Source organism: Pipra filicauda, unplaced genomic scaffold (genome assembly GCF_003945595.2).
Source record: "Pipra filicauda isolate LSUMZ 115617 unplaced genomic scaffold, ASM394559v2 scaffold760_size305172_pilon, whole genome shotgun sequence".
Lineage (NCBI taxonomy): Eukaryota > Metazoa > Chordata > Aves > Passeriformes > Pipridae > Pipra > Pipra filicauda.
The window spans coordinates 239,222-254,978 of record NW_024104932.1 but is presented as its reverse complement, the minus strand read 5'-3'; positions in this window follow the sequence as shown (position 1 = coordinate 254,978).

Sequence of the window (15,757 nt, the reverse complement as noted above, 5' to 3'; positions counted from 1 at the left end):
CAAAGGCCTGGAAGCTTTTGGAGAGGCATAATCACTATTTTGCATTCTTTGTTTCCAGACAAGTCTTCACTCAGCAGCAGTGAGGAAGGCCATGGTAGATGGGCCAGAGAGGGTAGGTGTTGAGAGGCTGCTGCTGACAGGAGCACAGTTAGCTCTGATGGTTGCTGCTCTTCCTTCTCCTTTCCTTCACCTCCTCCAGATCAGAGTGGTTAAGTAGTATCTCCCCCTTCTAGCAGAAAGATTCAATCCCACACTTCCCACTTCCTTGCTCTGCAGGTCTAAAGACAGCCAACTGTTGTTGCTGTCAATTGCTTGTGTTTATTTTGTTTAGAAAAAGAAAAAAGGTTCTTAATCTGATTTTAAAATGTTAAGGTACATTTTTATTTTGCCATTCTTTTTTCTTTGGAAACAAAGGATCGACTTTTCGTTTGGTTTCATTTCTAACAGAATATATTCGCTTTTTATTGTTAAAAATTAAAAAAAAACCAACAAACACTTTTTTTCCTACCATATGACTGTGCTGAAAATTCTTCAAGTAGAAAACATGATGAAATGTGACTAAAAGGAAAGGAATTGAACTGATTACTCTTACTGCATGTACTTCAAACAATTAATTTGAACTTTCCTGACAAATATCCTCCTTTCTCCTCGTACAAAAAAAAAAATACTTGCTCTCATAAAAGAACTTAAAAATGAAAAAGAAAACTTTCAAATGTCAGTTGCTGAGTGGATGAAATGTTAAAAGAAAAGATACTTTCTGCTGTTGCAAGTGTTGAGTAACCAGCTTTCACAGGGAACAGTTTATAAACTGTTTCTTCATTTTTAATAGTTTCAACTTTGAATCCAGCAATGACTATAGTACCAATTTTGGGATTCACAGTTAAGCTTTTGAAAATTCCAATTTTAAATTATTAAAGCATCCACTTCCTTATAGCAATGGTAGGATACAGTTCATTCAGATTATATATTTGTTTCGGCTATTCCGGTCAAATGATACTTACGGATAAATTAGTGACATTTTACTTCTGTGTGGGTTGGCTTGATGGGAACACATGAGAACAAGGCTTTTTTATAAAACATTGCAAGATGTTTTGCCTTTATCAATTACAAACAAAAACTGATACAGAGAGCAGAAGTAAAGCACTGATGAGCTTTTAACATCATTTTCAATGAAGATTATGAAATTCAAGATTTAAATTCAGATTATGTTTTATGCAGAAATCCATTTTGGTTATCTCTGTAATAGATAAAGCAGTTAATAAAACTAAACTATCAGAAAAAAAATCATGGAAATCTAGAATCACAGATTCATAGAATATGCTGAGTTGGAAGGGGTCCATCAGGATCATTGAGTCCAGCTCCTGGCCCTGCACAGAATCATCCCCAAGAATCACACCATGTGCCTGGCAGCATTGTCCAAATGCTTCTCGAACTCAGACAGGCTTTGTGCTGTGACCACTTCCCTGGGGAACCTGTTCCAGTGCTCAACAGCCCTCTGGGTGAAAAACCTCTTCCTGATATCCACCTTAAACTTCCCCCAACTCAGCTTCAGGCCGTTTCCTCGAGTCCTGTCACTGGTCATGAGAATGAAGAGACTGATTTATTTGTATCTTTGTAGTTACTGATGTTTCCTTTAGTAAATTTTTATGTTTTACTTATATCTCTTTGTATTGTCCCTTCATTATTCGAGGGGACAGGGAGAGATTAAAACACAGAATCACAGAGTCAGCTAGGTTGGAAAAGATCTCTGAGATCATCGAGTCCAACCTTTGACCTAACACCACCTTGTCTAGTAGACCATGGTACTAAGTGCCACATTCAGTCTCTTCTTAAATACCTTCAGGGACGGTTACTCTACTACCTCCCTGTGCAGCTCATTCCAATGCCCAGTCACTCACTCTGTAAAGAACTTCCTAATGTCCAACCTAAACCTAAGCTGTTCCCTCTTGTCTTATTTCTAGTTGCCTGGGACAAAAGGGGAGTGATGAACTTGGGGTTCTATTTCTCCCATTGGTTTGTCCAAACTAACACAATATATAAGGAAAAAAAATAAAGAGAAAGGATAAGAGCAGATAGTGGAGAGGAAAGATACCATCACCCGTGGATCTAGCGATGAGACTTGGTTGTTGCAATTTTGATGTCTGCTTGTTGAAGTCATGGTCACAGTCTTGATCTGTTGGAGGTGGGGGAAGCCCACAAAACATAGAATTCAACTGGTTAATATACTTTCAGGTTCAGGTGAGAACGCTCAGGTATCTCCCGTGGATAGTTTTATGCTGTCTGTGACAACACTGAGGATCATGGGCAGTCCTCTGGTGGAAGGCCCCAGAAATGAGTCTGGGGGCACCTGGGGGGTCTTTGATAGTTTATGACACCTTCTAAGACATGACCACTGTTTCTCACATCAGTGTAGTTCAGTGAGTTATGCCCCATCAGAAGCGGTGAACACTTCAGGCGTACATGTGAATGTCCTCCTACATCCCTCAGAGGGGAGTTTTACACCTAAACCAGTTGCATAAAGGAGGACTTTGGCATGATGTCATCACAGCATCTGCTTGTTATTGGCCTTTTCCCTTATCTGGCTCAAAACCCAGACTGTTGCTAAACAAAGGTCATGGCCATCCTCTGGTGGTGGATGCACATTCCCTCTGCATGTGGGCTGTTCTTAGGCAGATCAGAACTTTCACTACCCCACACTCAAAAACTCTCCTCCTCCCCCTTGGTTGATGGGTGCAAACCTGGCCTCAGCAAAGGACCCTGCTGCTTTGCAAATGGCCAATTGTTTGAATCATTAACCCTTAACACTCCAGTCTCTCGCAACAGGTCTATTTTGAATTGTAATTTTATTTTGTAAGCAGTCTCAGCCAAAGAATCTGCTCTTTCCCTGTTTAAATTCTGGACATTGCTGGCTTTCTGAAAATGGAGAATTCCAATGTAATTTGGTTGACCTATTTTAAAGAAAAGATGAGTAGTTTCAATTTAAGGGTTCAGCTAGCTAAGGATTCATCAGAAACACTAAGACTCAAATGATAGTATGACTCGGAAGAAAATCATTGAAATTAGTAAATATGAAACACAAGTAAGAACGCCATTTTATGCATAATTTCACAAATATAACATTTAATATCAAAATGTTTCCTGATATCATAGTAGATGTCCAAAACCAAAATTTTAATTTCTGATATCTTCTAATATATAGGTCTTAGTGCTGACCCACAAAAATGTTCTAATATGTTTTCAAGCCAGCACTTGTTTTAGTACAGAAAATCTCTGAATGACCGAAGACCAAATCATACCCTTATATTCTTGGATTGAGGTAATTTTGTAGGAAAATTTCTCTATTATGAGGGGAAAAGTTCCTTTGGTAGAGTATTTGCAAGCTATTTTTGAAGTTCTGAGGAAGTTGTAACATTACATCAGGATGTGATGACAAGTGACGATACTATGTTTGTGGTGTTCTGTATGCTGCTCTCATGTTCTGGATACTGCACTTAAATGCATAAAGTTATGTATGTAATAGGAGTAGAACTGACATTTGTATAAGTAGAGTTTTCAGCTGTTCTTATTGCAAAAGCTGTTTAAAATCTAAGTGACAGAAGTAGCAACACATTCTTTCATGACGCCCATCAAGTCACAAGTTAGTGTCTTTAAAAAGTGATGACCCAAGTCCAACAATTTCTCATAGCAGATAAGAAAGCAGTCTTAGTGTGAGATTTCAAGTGAAGAGGTTAATGTTTTTTTGTTAGTTTTTTTTTTCCAAAGCTCTTGTGCAATTTCATAATGCACCGAACCAAGGAAACAATTATACAATCAAAAAAGTTACAATATACATAGCTCCAGTACTCCTGAGAATAAGGGACAGTGGGTGGATGGATAGGTAGTAAGAAAATTATTTGAAATTAATCCAATGTCACATCATTGAAAACTCTAACTGAAAAAAAGATTCGCATTTTATTTTTTACTTTTCAGTCTTCAACAATTTACAAAGTCTCAAATGCCCACAAATCTACTAAGCCAGGACATTTAAAGAATCTAAATAAGCTTGCACAGTTTTAAGCTTTCTGACTTTGAATATTAGCTTTGAAGTCATGCCAAAAACTGACTGCAACAGAGCTACTTTAGAACTGAATTCCTGACACTGGAATTAGTGTTGGATGTGTGGCATGCCTAATGATAATCTTGACCATGCTTACTGTAGACAACCACCACACATGGTGCCTCTGAGTCAACAATTCTCCTAAGATAAGATCTGGAGCATCCTGGCTTTTTTCATTTTTACAGATTGGTGTTTTGGACACTGTCCATTCTGCCCAGCCAGCTTGCCTAATCACACATGACATTTTTCCACAGGACTTCTTGAACATTCCTTTAGTTAATTCCTGGTGAAAAGTTATAGCAGGAGCTTAAGAAAAACAAACAAACAAAAAAATTAAATTGCATAACATATAGGCTACAACTACAATTAATTGTATTCTCAAACTTCTGTCATTTCTAAATTTGTTAGAGTTTCAGTGTTTTATTTAAAGAAAAGCTTAATATTTACATAAGTACAAACTGGTCACTAATTGAAAGAAATAAGCTATCATGCTACCTCATCTATGCAACAGTACACACCCAACATGTCATAATTTTTTTATTCTCTTTACTGCATTGAAGAGTATATGCTTCTGTTACTGAAGGCTTTGGAAGTAATATAGTATGTCAGAGGTAAAAGAAAACCATAAACAAGTAGATTGAGCTTTTTTTCCAAAGCACATTCACATATGTCAGTGTCTTCCTAACAAAAGTCTCCTATCCTGCACTCAGAAAGGTAAACAGCAGTATTTTCATTGAATTTAGTGGAGCAGAATCAAGCAGAATCAAGAAAAAAAGTCTTTCAAACATTAGTCACTATGAATGAACAGATAATTTACTTGAAATATCGAACTCTTAAAATGCATTCTTCATCCTGGCTAGATGATTTCATTTAACTTTCATGACATGATTAGTCATCCTATCGTGATACAGCACAATGTAACTGAGCACATCTGGCATTTTAGATAAGAGTCGCCTTGCAGATACAGATGTTGGCAATGGTTTCAAAGCACACTCTGTCTTGAACGTAGGCATAGATTACACTAAGAAGGCAAATATCAAAATGTGGTATACCTATTCTACCTATTGAATACCTATTGAATCCTATATGTGAATTTTCCTGCATTTCAAATGATATCCCATTCCTACTTTTAGAAAAAATAGAGATGGAAAAAACCCACAATTTAAACATTGAATCTGATGCCAAAAGTCATGTTTTAAAAAGCTTTGGCCATTATATTTCTAAGTAATATTTTTATGTACGATACTCAACATGTCAAATCTATCCTACATTTTGCTAAAGCAGTATTATTTGTGTCATAGATTACATGACTATTTCTGTGTGAATCTGTGTTTCCAAGGATAAAATAGTCTCAAGCCTGTAACAACAGCATGTTTTCAATAATTTTTCTCAAAAAACCCCATAACATATAAAAATACAGTGGTTATGAAATGCATATACATTTTCTGTTTATAAAAGATGTCAACAATTAAAGTCAAATTAAAATATAGTCAGCTATACAATTTTTCCGGGTTTAGTCTATTTCATAGTCTTTATGGTATATCATAGCAAAATGTCTTAATTAAGAATTACTCTGTTTTCACTAGTCCGTTTGAGGAAGAAAGGAAGCAGGATTATATTCACAGAATCATAGAATGGCTCGGATTTGAAGGGACCTTAAAGACCATCTAGAACCAACTTCCCTGCCATGGGCAGAGACACCTTCCACTAGACCAGGTTTCTCAAAGGCCCATCCAGTTTGGCCTTGAACATTGCTAAGGATGGGGCATCCACAACTTCTCTGTTCCAGTCCCTCACCACCCTAACAGTAAAGAATTTCTTTCCAACATCTAATCTAAACCTATTCTCTTTCATTTTGAAGCCATTCCCCCTTGTCCTATCTCTATACACCCTTGTAAAAAGTCTGTCTGCATCTTTCTTGTAGGCTGCCTTTGGGCACTGGACGGTCACAATTAGGTCACTCCAAAGCTTTCTCTTCTCTAGACTGAACAATCCCAGTTGTCTCAGCCGTTCCTTATAGGAGAGGTGCTCCAGCCCCCTAGTCATCTTTGTGGCCTCCTCTGGACTCACTCCAACAGGTCGATATCCTTCCTGTGCTGGGGACCCCAGAGCTGGACACAGGACTTCAAGGTGGGGTCTCACCAGAGTGGAATAAAGTGACAGAATTCCCTCCCTTGACCTGCTGGCCATGCTGCTTTTGATGCAGCCAAGGATATGATTGGCTTTCTGGGTTGCAAGCTCACATCGATGGCTCATGGGCAGCCTCTCATTCATCAGCAACCCCAGCTCCTTCTCAGCAGGGCTGCTCTCAGTCTGTTCATCCTGCAGTCTTTATTGATGCCAGGGGTTGCCCCAACTCAACTGGAGCACATTACACTTGATCTCGTTAAGCCTCATGAGATTCCCATGGGCCCACTCCTCAAGATTGTTCAGGTCTCTCTGGATGGCATCCCAACCTTCAGGAGTGTGAACCACACCACTAAGTTTGGTGTCATCAATATTTACAAAGGGGCTTTTTTCAAAACATGAATTTTTGTGTAACTGAGTAGGTAAGCAGCCCACTTAAACAAAGGAAGACTTCCTCTTCACTCTCATTCAGCGTAAATAGTTTTTCATATAACTATTGGGTTGCAGTAAATTACAGAAAGAGGTATTAATTTTAGGGAAAAAAAGTTATTTAAAGAAAATAATTCTCATGGATTTTTGATAATATAGAAATTGAAAATAAAGAGGATTTTCTGTCTTTAAATGATAACTCTTTGGAAGTGTAACACCATTAGTCTCAAAACAATTACTTGTGTGATGAGAATCCTGGCACTGCTAACATCATAACTCCCACTGACTTCACTGCAATCAAGAGATAACAACTGATTTATACAGCGTGAGATGAAAGTCAAGCTTCAAGACATTGTCCGAAATTTGACAAACCAAAACCAAAGAGCTTCATTCAGGCCTAGCTACAAACAGATGTGTTCATCCTTCTGAGTCTTGCATGGAAATGCCAAACGTCAGCCGCTTTGTACACTGCTATTTGGAGAGGCTGGCATATCGTGTTTCAGAACTTCACCTTCAGAGTGGAACAAGTGCATTGAGAAAGCAACCAGCTTCTTTCTTCATAAGAAAAATGTAATGATTAATGTAATCTTCCTACAAGCTCCTTAGACAAAGGACAGTCAAATTAGAAGTTATTATAGATAAGAAATAAGCATCCAGTACCTATGCTTGTGTCAAATGACTCTGTAAAACTCAGTCTCTTCCTTTCGTTGGGGATTTGCCACCTTGAAATAGGTGGAGAAATAATGGGTTTTTTGACCGCAGAAGAATATCAATGCTTTATTTGACCTCCAATTTTCTTGGTATGACAAGGCAGTTTTCCATCAGAACACATACATTTTTAATTGAAATGTGGAACTGAAATTTTTACTAAATATTATTATGTGTGTTAAATTGCGAGTGTATACAGGTGTATGAGAATGCATATATATATATGTATATATATGTATATTCTCTGTGAAATGCAAGGAAAGTTTGCTGTGAAAGCCAATATTTACAGAGAAGATATTTCTTAGGACTTGTTTGGTTTGTTTTGTAAAATCCTAGACCATGTTATTTTTCCTCTGTACATTATTTCAACTTCAACTTATACTGTGACATTTGTGTTTCTTTCATTTTAATTGTGTAGAGGACATGATTTCAGCATTCTAGCTTTAAAGCTTGAAATCTTTGCCTTTCTGGACCCACAATTTGCATTTTTCTCAATACCCACCCAAACTCAAACAAAAACTCAATGTTACAACATACTCTTCTGAGATTATTGCTCAGGGTAAGAAAATATAGAAAATATGTACATTTTCTATAAAGATATAGAAAATATCTTTTGTGTTCATAGTAGGATGGTACTCTGCTTTCTATACACTGCACCAATATGAATAAAACTCAATGATTTATCTGAGAACTTCAGACGTTTTTGAAAGGGAATAAGTAAACTCACAGAATATGTAAATGTAAATAAAATCTCTGTATCTTGACTGAGTGGGTTATAATTTTTTTTCAAAGTCTACTTCTTTGGAGTAGAAATTACTGTGCAAATGTTAAATATATGCTTGGTCAAGAGTGAAGTTTCTATATCAGAAAGAAGTCATGTATCTCCATAAAAGCATGGATGTCAAAATAGATGCTCAACAAAATAAACACTCACAAAAAGTCTTCCAAATTACTCTATGACTTTGAGCCCTGTTTTTATTTTTTAATGATAACACAGAAGTAGGAGAAAAATGGAGAATAAGCCCCACATTTTCCCCCTTTTAAACTTTCAGCTCAATAGGTTGACTCTCTTTCCTCTTAATACTTTGCACGGGTTTTGAAATGGCTGAAAGAAAATCAAACATCAAGTACTAATCTTTGCCTTCCCAGAGATACAGTCCTATGAAAAGTTTTGTTTGGGAGCTAAAAGCTAAGCATACTAGAAATTACTTCAATTCCTGTATTATTAGTAAAAGCCACGGCTGTGCAGACAGACAAAAGATTTCTGTCAAAGCCAACGAAAAGTAACTAATCTGCTTTCAAGTTTTGAGCTAATTCCCCCTGAGATGCTGTAGCTCTAGAAAGCGTTGTTGTTCTTCAGGGATTTTTTAAGTGTGTTTAAAACTAGAATATATATATATATATATATCTCATAGACTGCAAAATGTGAAACACTTTTCAGTCCTCTTTTCAAGTTCTTGTTTAATTGATTTTTTTGTTACTGTTGTTGCAAATGAAGATTGCTCTCTCAAAAACAGATGCTGTTTTTGTAGCCTGGTAAGCATCAACACTCCAAATGAGCATGAGTCTCAGGAGGAGGAAGCACAGAATCAGAAAGAGCATTGTGCCTCTTTTGTCACTATTCTGTTAGCAGCCCTGAGTTAATGTATGCTTGCTTCTCAGAAAAGATATCTCAACAACTCGTCCTCATTTGAAACGATAATACACTACTGGTTCAATTTTGTAAGAATCAGTCTGCTCAGCTGTGGAAACAGACGTTTCTTTTCCTGTGGTGTGATATATGCAATGAGTTATTATCATACACCCAGTACTAGGATGATGGGATTTTAAATGTCAGGAAATAAATGAAAATATCAGCAGTTTGGCAATAGGCAGATTTCTGTTTAATGTGAACGTGACTTTCTGAGAGTCTTTTTTTTTTTGAGTTTTTCCCTGAAGCTTAATCAGTGAAGATTAATTTTAAATTCAAAAATGACAGTAGATGTAGTTTGTCTGTGTGTGGTGCATGCAATTGAGGAAGAAACAGAAAATTGTGACAGTATTGTTATGGGTACAGTGAGAGGGATACTTGAGGCAAGATTAAATCGGTTTCACATTTTAATTTGTAAGGGTAATAGACAATATGAAATTTCAGATTATTTTAAATTTGTGAGTTATTTACCAATATTTAAGGAGATATTTTATAAAAATTTCTTATTGAAATGCTGTCCTGTTTTCCCCCCCTCAACATTCACACATACATACATATCTTATTCTTAAAACTACAAAGTAGATGAGTACTCTGTTTGAATTTTTTTAAAAATAAAAATGTACATGTAGATAATATTCCAGTTTTCTATGTAAAATCTGAGGAAATTTAGGATAATCATGAGGAGATTTGGGGATTTATGATATCATTTGCAGGGAATGGAATAAAGAAAGGGCAATAAGGGCATTCCTGAATGAGTTTGTAATGAAGGTTTTAGAGAAAATAAGGGTGGGTGGAGTTTGAGTGAGCTACAGACATGAAGTGAGGAGAATGACAATGCAAGGCCTTGTATATAGAAGTGAATTTCCCTATAGAGAGAACTTTATTTCTATTTCTCTTTCCATTACAGTCAGTAGGAAAATATAAAAATATCTGGCCTTCATTGGAAATAGGAAAAAGACTACGAATACCTTTCCTTTCATGGGAATGAAAAAAAAAAATTACATTGCTGACTTCCATTCACCTAGCAGGTTAGTTATTTGCCTCAGTGGTTTTAGTGGGTATAGCAATCTGAACCCTTATTCCACCTGTATGTGCACATGCACATATATATCTGTGAATAAATGCATTCAAATATACATGTACCATGCAGCAGTAGAAATCAACAGTGCTGAAAATGAACGCAACCCAGATGTTCCTATATTAATTGTTTATTCTGAGTTGGAAGCAAATCTGTTGCAATATTCCCTTCAGTCATCAAACTCTCACTCCATTGTAATATAGAGCAGCGAAGGTCAGTGTTGATAGATCCTTAGTGTGTTTTGAGAAAGATTAATGCTTAGCAATGAACTCTGTAAGAAAGGTTTCCTTTCAAACACTGTCTTAGGATCACTGATTCAGCATAAAAGATGAGCTTGTATCATAAAGGTCACAGTTAACACTGTACTTTTCTGCCAGGTCCCTGGTTTAATATAAGCTGAATTAGATCCCATTTTTTTCCCCATTACACAAATTTAAGACTAACCACCACTGAACCAATAGTTTTTTCCACCTGTTACTTAAGACACTGACCAGCATTAAATTTCTGGAGGGGTCCTTCACATCAACCACTCAACTGATAAGAAATTGCTTTATTTTTTTCAGATAAATACATTAAAAAGCATTATATGGCTAGAGATCAACAAAGACAAAATGTTTGACTCTAGATTAATGGGCACTTCTCTCCATCTGGAGTAAAGAGGATCAAGGTTTCTCCCAGAGTTAGATTCCACAGGCAGTTTAAATTGGAGAAGAGGGAGGGGTCTTCTCAAACAAAGCTTTCTGGTTCAAGAACTTTCTTCTATTCTACAAAGGACTGAAGTCCAAATCCCTCTGCTGACATGCTAGGGTTGAGTCCCAGTGTGAGTTTCACGTAGCCTAATTAGATATTTGAAAGTGAGACATTTAAATCTGAATTAATCTATCTAGTTTCCCTTTGTTAGTGGTAAGGGCATGGGGGCTTCTGCTGATTATCCCAGGCAGCTATTCTAGGAGGTATCTTTGGATGTGTCTATTTCACTATAGGCAGCCTAGGGTAAGTATTTCAGTCCTATAAATGAAGTTTTTATTTGCCAGAGGTAGGACAGATGAACTCTCCAAGCCTCTAAACTTAATGATAAAGTACCCTAATAGAGTCAGTCTTGGTTAAATCTGTTGCACTTCGAATAAAAAAAAAATCACACTATTCATTTAGTGGGAAAAAAAAAGATTTCCTTACCAACTGATTAAGTCATAGATAGCTGGAGTACATTTCTGATGAATATGTATATCAGGAAAAGTAACGCAAGCAGGAGACAGTGACAAAGGCTCGTAAGAGCACAGCATGCTTAAGGCTACAGATGCCCACAAATCAAACCCAGTAAAGGATGATGGTCTAACCACTATACTTAGTAATAAAAGGTACTTTCTTTTCCCAATTATGCACAGGCCCTAGAGGTGTAAAAGATACCAAAATTCTTTATTTTTTTTCCAGCTCTGATGATGTTGGCATTTGAGTCAAACATCAGCTGTCACTGCACTGTCAAAAACATTCTGTCAATATTCATGGCAGCAATTAAAGTGTTTGTTTCATCCTTGAGATATTTATGCTGCTAGGAGATTCAGAACCTACAGAGATTATCTTGTATTTTTGCAAATCTAGCACAGAAAGGTGAGTATGTGATGAACACCAAGATCTTTAAGGACCCTCTTGACTTGTGGCATTTCAGCAAGACTCTATTGTGCAGAAACTGGAACTATAGGTTTGGATTGATGACAACTTGAATAATAATTTTTTCCTTAGTCTTTTGTGTTCAATATGCAGAACTCTCCCAAAGGGTGAAAATGCTGTTTTATTTCTTAACACAAACCTAAAGAAGGAATTCTCACAGTCACTAAACAAACATTTTGTTCTTCTCCAGTTTTTACACAGCCATCAGTGCTGTGCAGTCTAATGATAATGTTGCCTAGCTTTGGTCCACAAGCATCAAGGGCCTACTCACAGCTTTTCAAACAGACATGCTCAGTAGTCAGTGGAGAGAAGGGGTCCTTTAGAGAGTAATTTATCTTCTTCACCTCCAGACAGCTGTGTGAGTCAGATAAATCACCCACTGGAGAGTCTTCTCTTTCCACTAAATCACAGAAGCAGTTTAGATGGTGGGCTGAGCTTACGTGGTTAGGGCCTTCTTGTGGCTTAAGGGTGGATGAGATGAAACCCACTCAGCCCGTCCAGCATCCCTTCAGTCTCTCTGTAAAGACAGGTCTCTACATAGACTCCATTTTTTGTTAATGTTTTTTGGGAGAGTGTTTTGTTTGTTGTTGGTAGGAGGATGGCGAATGGGATTATAGTAGTTGTTTGGTTTGCAGGTCTTTTGGTTCTTTTTTTCCCTAGTAAATGTAAGTAAATACATTTTGATAACTTTTTGTCACTCCATTCACTGTGTTTTATGAACAAGAATAACTTTGATTTATTGACAGTAGATAAATGCTCAGCTGTACCTTCTTCTTCTAGCTGGTTAAGAAGTTTCAGCTGACTGGAAATTTGCAAATGTAGTGCCCATCTACAAACAGGATAAGAAGGATGATTGGGGCAACTACAGTCCTGTCAGCCTAACCTCAGTTCCAGGCACGGTTATGGAAGAGATCATCCTAAGTGCCATTACGTGGCACATGCAGGATAACCAGGCAATCAAGCCCAACCAATACGAATATACAAGAGGCAGATCCTGCTTGACCTGCCTGACCTCTTTCTATGAGAAAGCAAATTGCTTAGTAGATGAGACAAAGTGTGGATATAGTGTCCAGATTTCGGTAAAACGTTTAAGACTGTCTCCCACAGCATCCTCCTACAAAAAACAGTTGCTTGTAGCTTGGATGAGTGGACTCTGACACTAAACTGAGTGGTAGTGTGGGTTTGCTCAGGGTAGGAAGGCTTTACAGAAAGACCTTGATAGAGTTGATCAAAAAGGTGAAGTGCTGGGTTCTGAACTTGAGTTACAACAACCCCATGAGGTGCTAAAGGCTTGGAGTGAAATGGCTTGAGAACTGTTCAGCAGAAAGGGATTTGGGAGTGCTGGTTGACAGCCAGCTCAATATGAGCTGGCAGTGTGCCCAGGTGGCCAAGAAGGCCAATGGCATCTTGGCCTGTATCAAGAATAGTTTGGCCAGCAGGACCATCCCTCTGTGATCATCTCTCTGTATTCAGCACTGGTGAGGCTGCACCTCAAGTAGTCTGTTCAGTTCTGGGCCCTCCACTTCAAAAAGGATATTGAGGTGCTGGACTGGGTCCAGGAAAGGGCAACAAGGCTCATTAAAGGTCTAGAAAGCAAGTCTTATGAGGAACTGCTGAGGGAAATGGGTTTGTCTAGTATAAAGAAGAGAAGGCTCAGGGTTTTCATGGTTCTCTACAGCTACCGGAGAGGAGGCTGTAGTGAGGTGGAGGCTGGTGTCTTCTACTGTGCCCATAGTGGGATTACCAAAGGAAATGCCCTTAATCTGAGATAGGGGAGATTCAGATTAGATATTCAAAAATAATTTTTCACTACTGGGGTATTCAGGCATTGCCATATGTTGCCCAGGGAGGTGATAGAGTCACCATCCCTGGAGGTGTTTAAGAGGCATCTGGATCTGGTGCTTGGTCTTATGGTTTAGTGGTTTAGGGGTTACAGTGGCAGTGCTGGGTTGATGGTTGGACTTGATGATCTTGAGGGTCTCATCCAACACTTCACAATTATATGATTCTATGATCTTAATGTTAAATACAATAAATTTCTCATCTTTTACTATGCATTTCCTCAGCTTTAGACAGGCTGCATCTACACTACAGAGTGCTTGACTGTTTCCACATTTCTATTAAGTTGAAAAGTAGACTATCTCCTGAAACAATCACCTTCCTAGAGAAACCATAAAAAATACAAGAGGCAAATACTATGCTAACAAATTTGTAATAAAAGTGAGCTTAAGTCAAAACACAGACTTTGAGTGTGTATGCCCACAATTATAAGATGTGGAAAAAAATGAAATTATGAATCTATGTTTAAGCGGCTTTTCCACTTACTGTTACAGAAAACATAAATTATACACTTTGTAACCATCTGTAATGTCAGTATCAGCAGCTGCTCCCAATTTACTGTATAGTGATATTGTACACATTATTTGCTGTAGAAATTGCTTGGAGTTTCTAGAACTAAATCTTGATGATTTGATTTTATTTTTTAAATGCATTCCAAAAATTTAGAAAACCATAGCTAGTTAGTAGGAATGACTACACTAACAGTGTTTTTGTAGTAGTGATTTTCTTTTTGCTATCTTCCATAAATGTTTATTTAATGTATTAGGTACATGAGAGTGGTGTTTGAGTATGTGTATGTGTGTAAATGTACATACCGGCATGTGCTGACACGGTTTGTTTTCCAGATATTTGTGGAAACTGGTTGCTAATCACATCTGTTAGTCTGTCTTCACATCATTTAGATATCTTATCCTCTTATTATAATTTCCTAGCTATGGAAAAGATAGCACTTAAAAGAATAAAAATACTGAAGAGAGCAGATGTAAAACCCGTTTAGAAGATAGTACTTCAGGAAAAGTTGAGGAGGAAGGAAGAGATATTTACATTGCAAAAAAATGTTCCAGTGATTTCAATTACAAACTTCCTCAAAGATCAAAACCATAGAATTCTTAGGTTTCTTTGAGGCATTAATCATAATATTTCAGGGGGATGGACCAGGCTAGTATGGAGGTTAGATGTGTGTTCTGCCCTGATTGCTGGCTGTCATAAGCGAGGAAAACAACCTTGTATTAAGCAAAAGGTCTAAGACATTTTTTTTTTTTTTGTGATGGATAATGAAAATAACCTTGGCTTGGAAATTTAGTCAATTTACTCCACTCTTGATCAAGAAATATAGTATTACACTCTTGTTGTCTGTCATAAAAATAATTGATGGACTGGATAAATATTCTGTTGTTTTCCTGGAATATATCAAGAATCTTCATCAGAAACATATTTCTGTACAGTGTCAGCCTTATACCTTTGCGGCTCTGTGGATTGTAGCTGCTCCAGGCTATTAAATATCAACCTTCACATTCTTTCATTTTGTAATCAGCAAGAAATGTTTTGCAAAAAGGTGTTGAAATAGATGAGAGAGCCTCAAAAGGTGTCTTTCACTAAACTTTTAGAAAGTCCACAAATTAAATCATTAGAACCTTTGTTTAGTGTAATAATTTCTTCTTTTCTGCTTTACTTTCATAAGTTACTTTCTTCTGGAAATTTGATTATCTATTTCCTTACAGTGTTCTCCTGCCTCCTTTCTCTATCTTTTTTCCCCACTTTTATTTTTTCCTTTCCCATATTTACTATAAGAGTTTATTTTTATTTTTCCATTTTTCTTACATTTCAAGTTTAAGTTTTACATTCTAGTGGTGGGTAGATTTAGGGCTTGAACATAGCTATAAAGGACTATTTGAAAGTTATTTATCACCCAATTAATACAATCTGTCATAAATTATCTTCCAGAACTTCATAGAAATTAAGTACTTGGTGAGTCAATACTTGAAACCACCATTCTTAGAAGTCTGTGAGGGCGTTATTTGTTTATCTATTTATTTCTTTTCTGAGTCATCAAAGCTTTCTGAGTGGGGAGAAAAAAAAAGATCCACTGACTTTCAGCTGTACTGGGGAGTTGGTTTGGAAG